The sequence below is a fragment of the Odocoileus virginianus genome, chromosome 8, assembly GCF_023699985.2.
Source record: "Odocoileus virginianus isolate 20LAN1187 ecotype Illinois chromosome 8, Ovbor_1.2, whole genome shotgun sequence".
Taxonomy (NCBI): Eukaryota; Metazoa; Chordata; class Mammalia; order Artiodactyla; family Cervidae; genus Odocoileus; species Odocoileus virginianus.
The window spans coordinates 9615584-9629260 of NC_069681.1; the positions used below are offsets into that span (position 1 = coordinate 9615584).

Genomic DNA, 13677 nt, shown 5'->3' on the forward strand with positions numbered 1-13677 from the left:
CAAAAAAACATGGCGGCCGTAACCCAACTTGCTGTTGGGCTGCTCTGTCAAGAATAGCCGTGTCTTGCTCATGTCTGATCCCTTTCCTGATTGATCAGGCAGCTCATTGATCAGTCGTGTTCTGACTGATTGGTACCCAAGTCATTAAATATTTCATTATTCCCCTGCCTGTAATTCAACTGTGGATTCCATGCTATGGAATACATGCTCAATCACCTCAGTCGTGTTTGACTCTTTGTGACCTCATGCGTTGCAGCCCTGCCGGGCTCCTCTGTCCATAGGATTCTCCAAGCAAGAATACTGGAGTGGGTTGCCACATCCTTCTCCAAGGGTTCTTCCTGACCCACGGATCGAGCCTGCGTCTCTTATGTCTTCCACATCAGCAGGCAGGCTCTTTACCATTGTCACCACCTAGGAAGCCATGGAAGTACTATGGTTGCTGACTAGTTTGTCTGGAACAAGTAATGGAGTGACACATGATGAGTAAAGGAAATGAAGTCTTCTTCTTCCAGAAAGAGGGAGGCAGGAGGGGGTTAGTACTGGCATACTTTGCTATTTTATGCTTGCCACATCCAAATTCGAAGAATTAGATTTTGAAATTAATATGCTTTGTAAGCTAGGATGCATATGACTCTCTTCCTTAGACAAATAAACTGTATTAAACAATACCATGTTCTCATTCTGTTAATACTAGAGTTGATCATATTTGAACGGGCAAAGATAGTTGTCAAAAAAAACCCTAAACTGTAGAGTGTTAGGGATAGCATAAACCTCCCTTCTGTCACTGAATTAAGTGTTTGTTCCTGATATTTAAATACCATTTTTTTTTTTCCCTAGGGCATCAGTGAACTCTGTGGAGTGTGGAAAGAAGCAATTTATTACCTGGAAATCCAGATTTATCCACTTTTCATGGATGGATACTTCACATTTAGAAAATAGTGTAGGTTGTTCATCAATGGATTTGACCAATGTTACTCTCATTTTGTTTAAAAGATTTCTCACAAATTATAAAACTCATTTATACATAAATAATATATATACAACTTATGCTATATATTGTATATAATATATAAAATAGAATATATGTAACATATAATATAATATATATAACATATAATATAATATACCATGTTCTCAAAAGGCATCCTCATGAGAGACTCAGACTTCTTGGACTACGACAGAGTAGCTTGTATCAGACTGACCTTCCTTCTAAGAACAAATATAAAATGAGTAAAATGCAAAAACATCTCTTTATAGGCATCAAAAGCATCTGGGAACAGCCAAAACAAGATCTTGGACAAAAGAAAAGTATAAGAAAGTAAACCACACTCCTCCCAAAATATCTGCTAGTTCCGACACTTCCAACGACAAGAAGCCAAGCATAAAGTATTTAAATAAGGCCCAAATGTCAATAAGGCTTGTGTGTGCTAAGTCGTTTCAAACTCATGTACTGTAGCGCGCCAGGCTTCTCTGTCCTTGGGCTTCTCCAGGCAAGAATACTAGCGGGGGTTGTCACGTCCTGCTCCAGGGGATCTTCCCGACCCAGGGAGTGAACCCGTGTCTCTTGTATCTACTGCATTAGCAGGAGGGCTCTTTTCCACTGGGGCCACCTGGGGCCCTCGGGTGCAACCCCTGAGTATAGCTCCTCTCAATCTGAAGACCTACAAATACAAATCATTCACCTCACATGCTCAACACACCAGAGCATGATAACTGTGGTAACATTAGAGTACTGTAACTGACAAGACACTGCTGCTCAAAAGTGGGGTCAGAGGTCAGGTTGGGGACAGAGAGAACAAGAGTCACGTCTCGTAGCAGCCATTAATCCTATGCAATTCTGAAATTCACTCGGGCATATGTTGCCAGTTCCCTGATTAGGGCTGTTTGGGGAGTTGTTTACTAAGGCTCTTGGTTCCACCCTCCAGGACTGGGTCTGCTCCCTCTTGATTATTATTGCAAACTTTCTTTTTCCACAAGAAATGATCCATGTTTGCAGGTAAGACGCAGTCTCAGCCTGCTTCCTGCTTGTATAAGATTAGGGACCCAGAGGGTTTTTTCATTTTGAACCACTTCCACCCACTGTGGTCAGAGCTTATGACGCTTCTGTCAGTACAATTCTCTTAAAGATTTGGGCTTCCTGTGATAGTGGTGGGATTCACTCCACTAGACAAAACTCCACTCAGAAATCCTTTTTGTTCCAGGCCCCAGTCTGCCTGTGTTGAAAGTCAGGAAGCTGAAGAATAACACCTTTAAGATTCCAAGAAAATTTTGTCTAATTCTAATGGAGTGCACCCTTACATCATTCTGAAATCTTAACAATGTGCTTTATAGCTGTACGCTTGAGATAATCTCTATCCTGAGACCAGGACTGATATTGAGAGCCTTTGCCATATGTAGAGGCTGGAAATAAGATACAGTTTTATTTTTACACTAGTAAGCCCTGGATCCTTTATATTTTCTCTAATTTCTGCTGTTAGAAACTGAAAAAGTTCCTCTATAGCTTCTTTCCTGCTCTTATATAATATTTTATCATACATGGCTAAAAATACCAACTAGCACTATTGACATTCTTTCTGGAACTCTCCTTATGCAGGTACACTATTTCATTAGGTATATTTCCTACTGTCCATGTTACACCAGGCATCAGTCGCTCTATGTTTTCTGCCAGTACGTAACACACGTTGCCCTTCCTCCAGCCTCTGGTAATAGCCTCTTCCCTGTCCTTCCAGTTGCTTTAACAGTTCCTTTGAGGATCTTCCAGGATCCTCCTTCCTCCTAGTCCCAAAGGTGATGCCACATGCATTAAGGTTTTATTTCAATCATACCTACTTCTAGATATCATTTTCAGTTCCATTTGTCTCTTACTATGTAACTACCACCCCATAACTTGATGTCTTAATTTATTCTCAGATCTCATAGCTCTGTATGTAGATTGACCAACATCAGCTACACAGTTCTTGCTTAGGGTATCTTGCCCAACAACCATTAAACAGCGGCAGGGCTGCAGTCGTCTGAGAGCTCGCCCGGGCCAGACCGCCTAAAAGCCCAGTCACTCTTCCATCAGGCTTCTCACTTCTCTTTCTTTCTCTTCCTCTCCCTCTCACCTCCTGCACCCCTTTTCTCTCTCCCAGAACTGATCTTCCAATGCCTCTCCATGTGGCTTGATTCTCTAAAAGCATTATGGTCCCAGAGTAATTTCACATCTTAACAGTCAGGTTCTCAGAGTGTGTATCCAAAGAATGAGCGTCTCAGGAGGCCAGATAAGCAGCAAGACTTACGCCTGAGCCCTGGAAATCACAGTGTCAAAGCAGATGTGCCCTATTGGAGGAGAGTGAGTTACAAGAATCAGTTTGTTTTCTGTTTTCCAGAGGGGAGAATAAAAATACTAGGAGGATGATTCATTATAGGTTCATCTTTGGAGACTGATACAGTAAAACCATGAAAAACAAAGAGAAAACTTTAAAAAACAGTCAAATAAAATACGACACATCACCTTCAAGGAGCAACAAGAGGACTGATGCTGGCTTTTCAGAAATAAAATGATAGCATCTAGGAGATAATGGAATAACATGTTTAATTTAAATCCAGTTACTTGCTCAAAGAAAATAACTGCCAACTTGGAATATATATCTAACAGAAACAACCTACAAAAATGAAAAATGTGAAAAGATATATTTTACCATAGCATCAAAGAACGTCAAATTCCTAGAACTAAATCTGAAATATGTGCAAGACTTCAACACTGAATAAGAGATATTTTTAAAAGACTTGCAGATTCAGTACAATCAAAATTAAATTCAAGCCACTGTTTTTACATAATTCACCAGTTCCTCTTGTGGAAATGAAAAGAGTTAAAAGTAAATGAAGTAATTTAGAAGAACAAAACTGGGATCTTATTCTACTTATATTAACCCCTGTTAGAGAGTCAAGATGGTAATGATATAAGAATAGACAGACTGACCTATAGAATATAACAGAGATGTCAGAAAGAAACCCACACACACATGGTCCCCTGATTAATAGCAATAGCAAAGAGGCAACTCAGTGCAAAGAGGTAACTCACTACAAAAAGATTTATCTTTTCAATAAATGGTCTGGGCCACTGGATATCCATATGGAAGGAAAAAAATATGACCTGGTTTCTCCTTATTGCTTATAGTGAAATGTGAGAAGAGAGAGATACAGTAAAGAAAAAAAATTGTTATGCAAAACGGAACCAGAAACTAAAGATATGGTACATCCTTAGTCTATGCACATTGTTAAAAATGCTGGTGTATCCACACCAGCCACAGGTGTATGTGTGTGTGTGTGTGTGTGTGGCTGGACAGTCACACATAAAGAGACTGTCCAGCAGCCAGCTCAGTAGAGACCAGGAACAGAGACTAGATTACACCAGGAGAAACACTGCCAGGTTGGGCTAGAGGAAACAACGGACAAAATTAAGGAAGGCTTCTGGGCTTCTGGGTTTCTACAAGACTGAACGATAGAGCTATTTCACTGTGAATATGCCTTATCCTGGGCTTCCCGGGTGGCACTAGTGGTAAAGAACCCACCTGCCAAGGCAGGAGACATAAGAGATGCGGGTTCAATCCTTGAGACTCGGGTTCAATCCCTGGGAAGGGAAGATCCCTTGGAGGAGGGCATGGCAATCCACTCTAGTAGTCTTGCCTGACAAATTCCATGGACAGAGGGGCCTGGCGGGCTGCAGTCCATGGGGTCACAAAGAGGTGGACATGACCGAGCACACACACATGCCTTATCCTTCAAGAAAAGGGATGAATACGCCCGAAGGTGATTCAGAGATGGGCGGTAGCCACTGTCACTGCAGCTTCAGAGGGCACAGGCCCGGGGGACAGAGCTGTCTTCTCCTTGGCTTCAGAGGGCCAGGCTGCTGTCACTGGAACCTTCGCAACCAGCTGCCACCCAGAGCCTTGGAGGCAGGGCCCCCAGCCAGAGGCTCAGGGCCGGAGCTGCCTGCCAGGACTGTGGGAGCAACACCGCTGCCCGCGTGAGCTCAGAGGGAGAAGCATCAAGTCACAAAGGATTGTTCTTGAACCTGAAGATCTGATGGAACCGGCCTTGCTAGGTTTCAAACTTGCTTTGGATTCATCATCTCTTTCTTCTTTCCAGTCTCTCCCTTTCAGAATAAAAATGTCTCTCCTATGCTTGCCACACCATTGTATTTTGGAAACATGTATCGTATTGTATTTTGTATTCTAAGCATTGTGCTTTGGAAGTAATGTGTCTAGTTTCACAGGTCCACAGCTGTTAAGGAATTTTGCTTCAAGAGGTATCACAACTCAAGTCTCCCCCATGTTTAGATGATTCTGAAGAGAGCCTCTAGACATGGAGTTGATGCCAGAATTGGTGAGGACTTTTGGAGCTGCTGGGATAGTGTGAATGGATTTTGCATCTGATAAGGACAGGAAGTCTGTGCTAAAAATATTCATAACGGCACTGTATCAATCAACCAAAACTGTCAACTATCCAAAGGTCTATAAATAGTAAAATGTATAAATGGATATTGGTATATCCACACAACAGAATGCTACAGAGGTTGGCAACCACTCTTTATGACTAAATGCAACAATAGGAGTGAGTCTCACAAATAAAACTGAGAAAAGAAGTTATCCTCAAAAGAGCATCTTACATATGATTCCATACACACAAAACACAAAAGCAGCCCAGTGTAATCCACGATCTCAGAGTCAGGAGGGTGAACTCGCTTTAAGGGGAGCAGTGACTGGAAAGGAGCGTGACGGCTCCTGGAATGCTGGTCATGGTCACGGTCAGTATCTGGAGCTGAATTCGGTTTGTAGAAATCCCCTGAGCTGGATGCTTATTATAGCCCTTTCCTGTATGTATATTATACTCATAGAGTTTTTGCTTTAATGAAGAAAAAGTAAAGATGCTTTTAGATAAATTAAATACAGAGAGTTCAGAGCCAGCAGGTCTAGAGTAAAATAGCTACTATTGTGAGTTATTTAGGCAGAAGAAAATGATTCCAGGTGGAAGAATGGAAATGAAAGAAAGCATGAAGAGTAATAGACTATATAAGTAGGTATGTCAAACCAAACAAATATTGACTGTATAAAACCATAAGAATAGCATCTTAAGAATTATAAAGTACATGTAAAATTAAAATACATGACAATACCACAAACAAATGGGATCAATGCAAAGTGTTCTATATGCTTACATTTTCTAGGAAATGTTGAAAAAGTACTAATTCATAGTAGATTCTTATTAAGTCTAGTATGCACATTGTAATCCCTAAATACTAAAATAAAAATAAAGACTACTATTTTACTATTTGTTTTCTTTGTTTTTCCTCTTTTACTCCATCTTTGGAACTAATCAACAATTTCAAAAATTGCTATTCCATGTTCCTCCTTTATTTACTTGCCTTTGGTTATAATTTACTTTATTTTATTTTTTAATAAAATAAATAAAGGCAAGTAAATAAAGGAATAAAGGAAGAAAATGGAATACCAATTTTTCGAAAGTGTTGACTAATTCCAAAGATGGTGTGAAAGAAGAAAAACAGAGAAAACAAATAGTAAGTAGTCTTAAGTACATGAACTAGTTAATTATACCAAGAAAAATGAACTACATAGTCTAAGACTAAAATTTCCAGGCTAGATTTTTTTTAAAACTATGCTGCTTATAGTGGAAACACTAATATGGGAACAGAAACAACGAAAGTAAAAAAATTAAAATAGATATACTATACAAGCACTAAACAAAAGAAAACCACATGTTACATGAACATCAGGCAAAGCAGATTTTAAGAAACAGCACAACCGTAGCATAACAATGTGAATATGCTTAACATGATTGAACTGGAGCCTTAAAAATGGTAAGATGGTAAATTTCACGCTATGTGTTTTTTCCACAATTAAAATTCCAAAATTTAAAAAAAAAGAAGAATGTTGCTAGAGATTAAATTGGGGCTTTGCAATGATAAAAGGGTCAATCCATAAGGAAGATAAAATAATTCTTGGTTTGTATTTATATAGCATTGCATCAAAATGGGCTTGCCAGGAGCACTAGCAGTAAAGAACCTGTCTGCTAATGCAGGAGACATAAGAGTCACAGGTTCAATCCCTGATTCGGGAAGATCCCCTGGAGGAGGGCATGGCAACCCACTCCAGTGTTCTTGCCTGGAGAATCCCATGGACAGAGAAGCCTGGTGGGTTATAGTCAATAGTCTTGCAAAGAGTCAGATACAAATGAAATGACTTAGCATACAGGCTTCAAAATATATAAAACAAAAGTTGAAACAACTAAGAAAATAAATGAAAACATCCTTATGATAAATGTAATTGGTTTCATAACTTTTCTTATTCCAAATTCTCCCCATGTTGGCCTTGGGAATAAACCTAAAGGCTAGTTTGCTAAGAGAGAGCTCTTGGGAAGGCAGAGTAATTAATTTCAGGTATGCAGATCAATAATGGTTTGACTTGGCCTACAGATAGTTTTCAGGGTATCTAGAAGCCTGCATAACCATCTGATAATCAAGATCCCTTAAAAGGAGAAAATAAACGTTAAAACAAATCACATCCAGCTTGCTGGGGAGACTACTGAAGTTCTTTTTTTTTTGACACTTGACCTTTTGAAACAGAGCTGGCCATGATCCAAGGGGCCTTAGTCACTGGGGACACACTGCAGCTACTGACATATGTGTGAAAAATTTTGCTGAGTGGCTCACAGTTGTTGCATGGCTGTGTTCAGTGATATGTGTGGGAAACACTTTGTTTAATGGTGCGTGATACACTTACTGCTGTGCTTATTGATGTATGTCTGAAACTCCAGATCCAAGCAGTATAAATAGTTTGACTGCTGGCTTTACCAAAAAGACAGACAGTGGTGGAGAAAAAAAGCAAAAACATTTGGGCTTTCAAATCGAACATACAGTGATTAAAATCCCAGTGTGAGGATTTTGAGACTCTTGAGAGTCCCAAGAGCGAGGAGATCAAACCAGTCAATCCTAAAGGAAATGTGGAATATTCATTGGAAGGACTGGATGCTGAAGGTCCAATAGTTTGGCCACCTGATGCAAAGAGCCAACTCACTGGGAAAGACCCTGATGCTGGGAAAGACTGCAGGCAGGAGGAGAAGAAGGGGGTGGCAGGGAATGAGATGGCTGAATGGCATCACGAACTCAATGGGCATGAGTTTGAGCAGACTTCGGGAGATGGTGAAGGACAGGGAAGCCTGGCATGCTGCAGTCCATGGGTTTGCAAAAAGTCAGACATGGCTTAGCAACTGAACAGCAACAATACCCTTAGGAAAGCCACTTAACTTCACCGAGCATGTTTTCCTGTCTTCAAATGGAACAATGATGTCTCCTTTCAGATGTCTGCAAGGATTAGAAGCGACACGGAACATCGGGCCCAGGCCTGTCACACAGACTGACCATCAAAGCCCAAAGTCACTGCTCCTTGTGGAGGATCACACGGTTTCCAAGCCAAGCTCATCCTATCCAAGTTCAGGCCCAGCACCTAATACAAGCTCTACAGGTCTACAGAAGACGGTCTCCTCCACAGGAATCAATTTATGCCAAATTTTTGTAACATAAACAATGAACTTAAAACATACGACATTCAAAGGGTAACCGAGCTATATAGAATATCATTTAAATTTTCCTTCGTCCTTTGGTGAAGAAGTGGTAAAGCGTTGACTTTCCCTTTCACCCAGAATTGGTCAAGAAAGAAGTGTGATCTTTGCTTTCATCATGCTCATATTATTTTTAAAAGAAACTATGGATATAAAAGAGCACTAAATCTATTTAAATAAAATTTTCATTCACATAACACTCTTCTCTGATAAACTCTCATTATTTAACAAGAATTTCCTGAAAGTCTACTGAAACAAGATGCTCATTAAAGCCCTAGACAGACAGAAAAAAAAAGTTGCTCTGCTTTCTCTCCAGATGGGCTGCCTAAGGACTAGACTTTTGATATTCCCTAATCTGACCAGATCTGAAGAACAAAAAGAAACAGGAGAGGGAAATATGAGTAGAAGGTCACAGTGTATACTGTCCATTTCCAAACCAACCCAGCCTAGGTTCACACAAAACTACACATGAGAGGTTATCTCAACCATCAGTCAACCATCTCCACTCTCAGAAACAGTGGAAATCCATCATCTTCTCAGGCCACTGTACACTCGAGTGTTTGAGGAGGGAGTTCGGTAGTCATGGATGAATGTGAGAACTGGACCATAAAGAAGGTTGAGCGCCAAAGAATTAATCCTTTCCAACTGTGGAGAAGACTCCTGACAGTCCCTTGGAGAGCAAGGAGATCCAACCAGTCCATCCTAAAGGAAATCAACCCTGAACATTCATTGGAAGGACCTGATATTGAAGCTGAAGCTCCAATACTTTGGCCACCTGATGCGAAGAACTGACTCGTTGGAAAAGACCCTGATGCTGGGAAAGATTGAAGGCAGGAAGAGAAGGGGAAGACAGAGGATGAGATGGTTGGATGGCATCACCGACTCGATGGACATGAGTTTGAGCAAGCTCCGTGAGATGGTGAAGGACAGGGGAGCCTGGCAGGCTGCCGTCCACAGGGTCTCAGAGTCAGACACCACTGAGGGACTGAACTGAACTGTAGAGATGGTTTCTGACAGACACCTGGGTCCCCAACTGTCTCTAAGCTCAGCTGTGCCCTTCCCCTCAGGGCAGAGCAGATGCTTAGCAAGAAGGGAAGCTCTGTAAAGGGGTTTTCAAGTCCAATCTAATGTGGATAAGCTTTAGGGCTGAGGGAACATGTGTTTTATGAGCTTTTTCTCAAACAGTAATTTTAGTAACTAAAACTGAAAAGTATGAAACATTTTTGTTTCCACTAAGTCATTTTTTGGTGTGCCTTAGAAAGCATGGACTCCCGTTAAGATAGCTGTTTAAAAAACAACACAACAACAAAAACTCAAGACATAAAACCGGATTCTTCCAGTTTTATCTATATTTTTGGTTAAATGGAGTCTATAAATGTGACTATTGAAGTCAATAATCTTGAAGCTGTTTTAAAAACACAAACTTTAATATCTAGCTCACTTATTTCCCAAGTTTATCTTTTTAAGGGGACTTGGGCAGTTGAATACATGGTATTGTAAGTATGACAGTTAGGACCCTAGGAAAAAAAAATAGTCGCCTTAGGGAGTAAGTTCATAATAGGAGATGAAAGGTAATATTCATATCTACTCCCTACCCCATCTCCCAGGAAAAAATTAATAGAAGCTGCAACTCCAAATTGTGTGCCAGTTGCTTGATTCATTTGACACTTTTCTAAAACACTGGTTTGGTCAAATTGCAAAAGAAGTCAAATGTATCTGTTTGACTCCCCACCCTCCTATTCTGGTTTCAACACCAGAAAAGTGCTAATGAGTTTTGAAAAAAAAAAAAAGAACAATATTGAGTAGCAAAAGAGAGAAGAAAGGAGATTTCCCTGGCAATCCAGGGGTTAAGACTCCATGCTTCCAACGCAGAGGACTTGAGCTTGACCCCTGGTTGGGGAACTAACATCCCACATGCCTCTAGGTGTGGTCCAAAGATAAATAAATAATTTTTTAATGGTAAAAAAGAAAACAAGAAGGCTGATTCAGATAATCCATAAATCTTCAATAAGTCTCAGAATTAATTATTTCAAATTATATATACATCAAGTGAGGTGAAGATTAGGCCACCAAGATGTAGACAGATAGATAGATATAAACAAGGCATAGCACCAGTGCAAGCATTTTAAAGCTGCTCAGGTATATAATGACCTATCTTGACTTTAGTCATCATACATTGAGCATTTTCAAAATAGATGTTCATCATTTCTCAGCCTGCAGAGGTTCTGTTACCTTTAGGAAACATTATTTAAAAAAAAAAATCAAATGGCATTACCATAACCAGAGAGAGGAGGGCAAAAGAAAGTTAAATACCTTAGGCCCTTTATACTTATAAAAGTGGTTTTCTTTTACATGAGAAAGCTAGCAGTTTTTGAAATTCAGAAGAGGGGACGGGGTTGCAAAAGGGTTAAAGTGACCTCAAAGTATCACTGAATCACAAGCATAACCTCTGACCAGGCCAGCTGACTGTTTTCTAGTGTTTTATGTAAAACTCAAAATTGAACTTGCCAACAGACATGGAAAATTAAATTCCCCTGAGGAAGTTGCAAGGGCCTACATTTTGCTACGGTAGAAATAGAACATTAATGGAAGTGGCACAATATCTGTCTTTTTTAATCAAAATCTCAACAGGGCCCTGAACAGTAGCATGCTTCAAAGGAAGCAGCGCTGAGAGTGGAAGCAAAGCGCCCCTTTGTGCGAGGCTGCCACCTCTATTAGGAGCATGCATGATGGATGAGGGACACGCAGCCAGGGGACAGATCACATCTTTGAGTGGCTGAACATGCATTTAGATTGTTCATCCGCTCCTGGTGATTCGAGCAGAGAAACTACCAAAATGGGTTTTTAAGTACTTGGCTTTCTAGACCTATCGACCTAATAAAATGAAGAACTAACAAGCTAAAGGAAAGGCGGTAAGGCAAGATGGAACATGCCCTGAACCCAGAAGATGCGGTCTGGCACTGAGGCTCCACCACTGCCTAGTACTGTAACTTCTTTAAGTAACTTCAGTTTTTTTTACATGCAGAAGACATTAATGCTCCATGCTTCTCGGGATCGCAGCATCATCGTATACATGAAAAGCCCGACAGCTGTCAGTTATTACTACATCATCAGCCGATGCAGATATTTAATTAGGAAGAGCTCTGACATGGGCAAGACAGAGATCGTGGTGGCATACTGCCCGGGGAAGGACCAGAGGCTGTCCCCTAGGAGACCCCAGGACTTGTATTCATTACCTTTGTCAACTTATCATCATACAGGGTCCAGCCCTCAGAGAAACAGATTCAGATCCCTGATTCTTTAGCACTATGAAAACAGACCCTTTTCTGAATAGCGGAATCACTTCAAGCCACCTCATGGTTCTGAGGTATAAAACCAAAACAGCAAGCCAAGATTCCGCAATGCAAAGCCTAATTTGCACAGGAACAGAATATATGTTTCCGTGAGTCCAGTCCATTCTCTCCCTGACAACAAGCCTACATGGAAAACCAAGCTACTGGGAGGAGGAGGCAGGGTGAGGGGACAAGGACTCAGGTGAGTAGGTAATAGGCACATTCCAGGTGTCCATTCCTTTACCAGGAGTTATACAGGGCTTCCCAGGGAGTGCTAGCAGTAAAGAACTCACTTGCCAATGCAGGAGATGTAAGAGTCGCAGATTCAGTCACTGGGACAGGAAGACCCCTTGGAGGCGGGTTTGGCAACCCACTCCAGTATTCTTGCCTGGAGAATCCCATGGACAGAGGATCATGGGGTCAAAAGAGTCGGACATGACTGAAGTGATTAAGCACGCACACAAGTGTAATCTAGCCTCAGGGCCAGCTGAGAGGTAGGCCAGGCTTCTGGCCTGGGATCAGGGCTTGGGGTATTGTCTATATGGCTGTCTCATCTCCATTTAAGGGGAGGCAGACCTAGAGACTGGGACAGAGAATACAAGCAGGAAGGTGGCAGGAAATAGAACTAAAACTAAGCATGGACTAGACCACGTTGTTGTTGTCTAAGTCATATCTGACTCTTTTGCCACCTCATGGACTGCAGCCCACCAGGCTCCTTTGTCCATGGGATTTCCCAGGCAAGAATACTGGAGTGGGCTGCCATTTCCTTCTCTAGGGGATCTTCCCGACCCAGGAATCGAACCTGAGTCTATTGCGTCTTCTGCACTGGCAGGTGAGTACTCTATCTCCAGAGCCACTGGGGAAGCTGGACTAGAGCAGACACCTTCTATAAAATATTGAGTTGGCCAAGTTCATTCAGGCTTTTCTGTAAGATGTTATGTACCAACATGAAAGGACTTTTTGGCCAACCCAATATGTCTACCAGAAGATCTGTCAATGTCTGTAACTGCCTTCTGGTCCTGACACAGAAGAAGTTCCAGAGGTTTTCCTGGCTCCAGGTTGGAAAGAAAATACCTTCAGGCCGCATCCTTTCTGGAAGTCTCTCTCTCATGACTTACAGATGTCTGTCAGTCACTTCCCCAGCTACACTGGCCTGAGAGAGAAGCTGGTCACCCGCCTCATTATCACTTCAGGCCTCTGGCAGGGTGTCATGACAGCACCCGGGGCTGATGGGAGGGCACCTGGCGCAGAGCGGGTGGCCTACAGGCCTGAGTGGCACATTACCATTCACCAAAGCAGGAGACAGTGGGCCGCCAAATCTCTGTGTGTTTTCCAGAGAATTCTTGAACTAAAGGAGTGAATTTATTATTACTAGAGTCTAACCTTTGCATGTAAATGCCCTCACGTGACTGTCAAGTTCACTGCTGCCTTGAAACATAGCCATAAGACAAAATGATCGACTAATCTACCTTTAGAAAAGTGGAAGTGTTAGTTGCTCAGTTGTGTCCAACTCTTTGTGATCCCACAAACTGTAGCCTGCCAGGCTCCTCTGTCCATGGAATTTCCCAGGCAAGAATACTGGAGTGGGTAGCCATTCCCTTTTCCAGGGGATCTTCCCGACCCAGGGATCAAACTCACATCTCCTGCATTGGCAGGTGGATTCTTTACCATCTGAACCATCAGGAAAACTAATGTTAGAAGAACTACTGTAAAAAATGCTTCTGCT

General features: G+C 41.6%; 1 protein-coding gene across 1 annotated transcript in view; it reads right to left on the minus strand.

Moving 5' to 3' along the window:
• The window catches only part of LOC110132699 (protocadherin-8-like), a 65377-nt gene that overhangs the window by 33832 nt on the left and 17868 nt on the right, over positions 1-13677 (minus strand). The window lies entirely within an intron of this gene.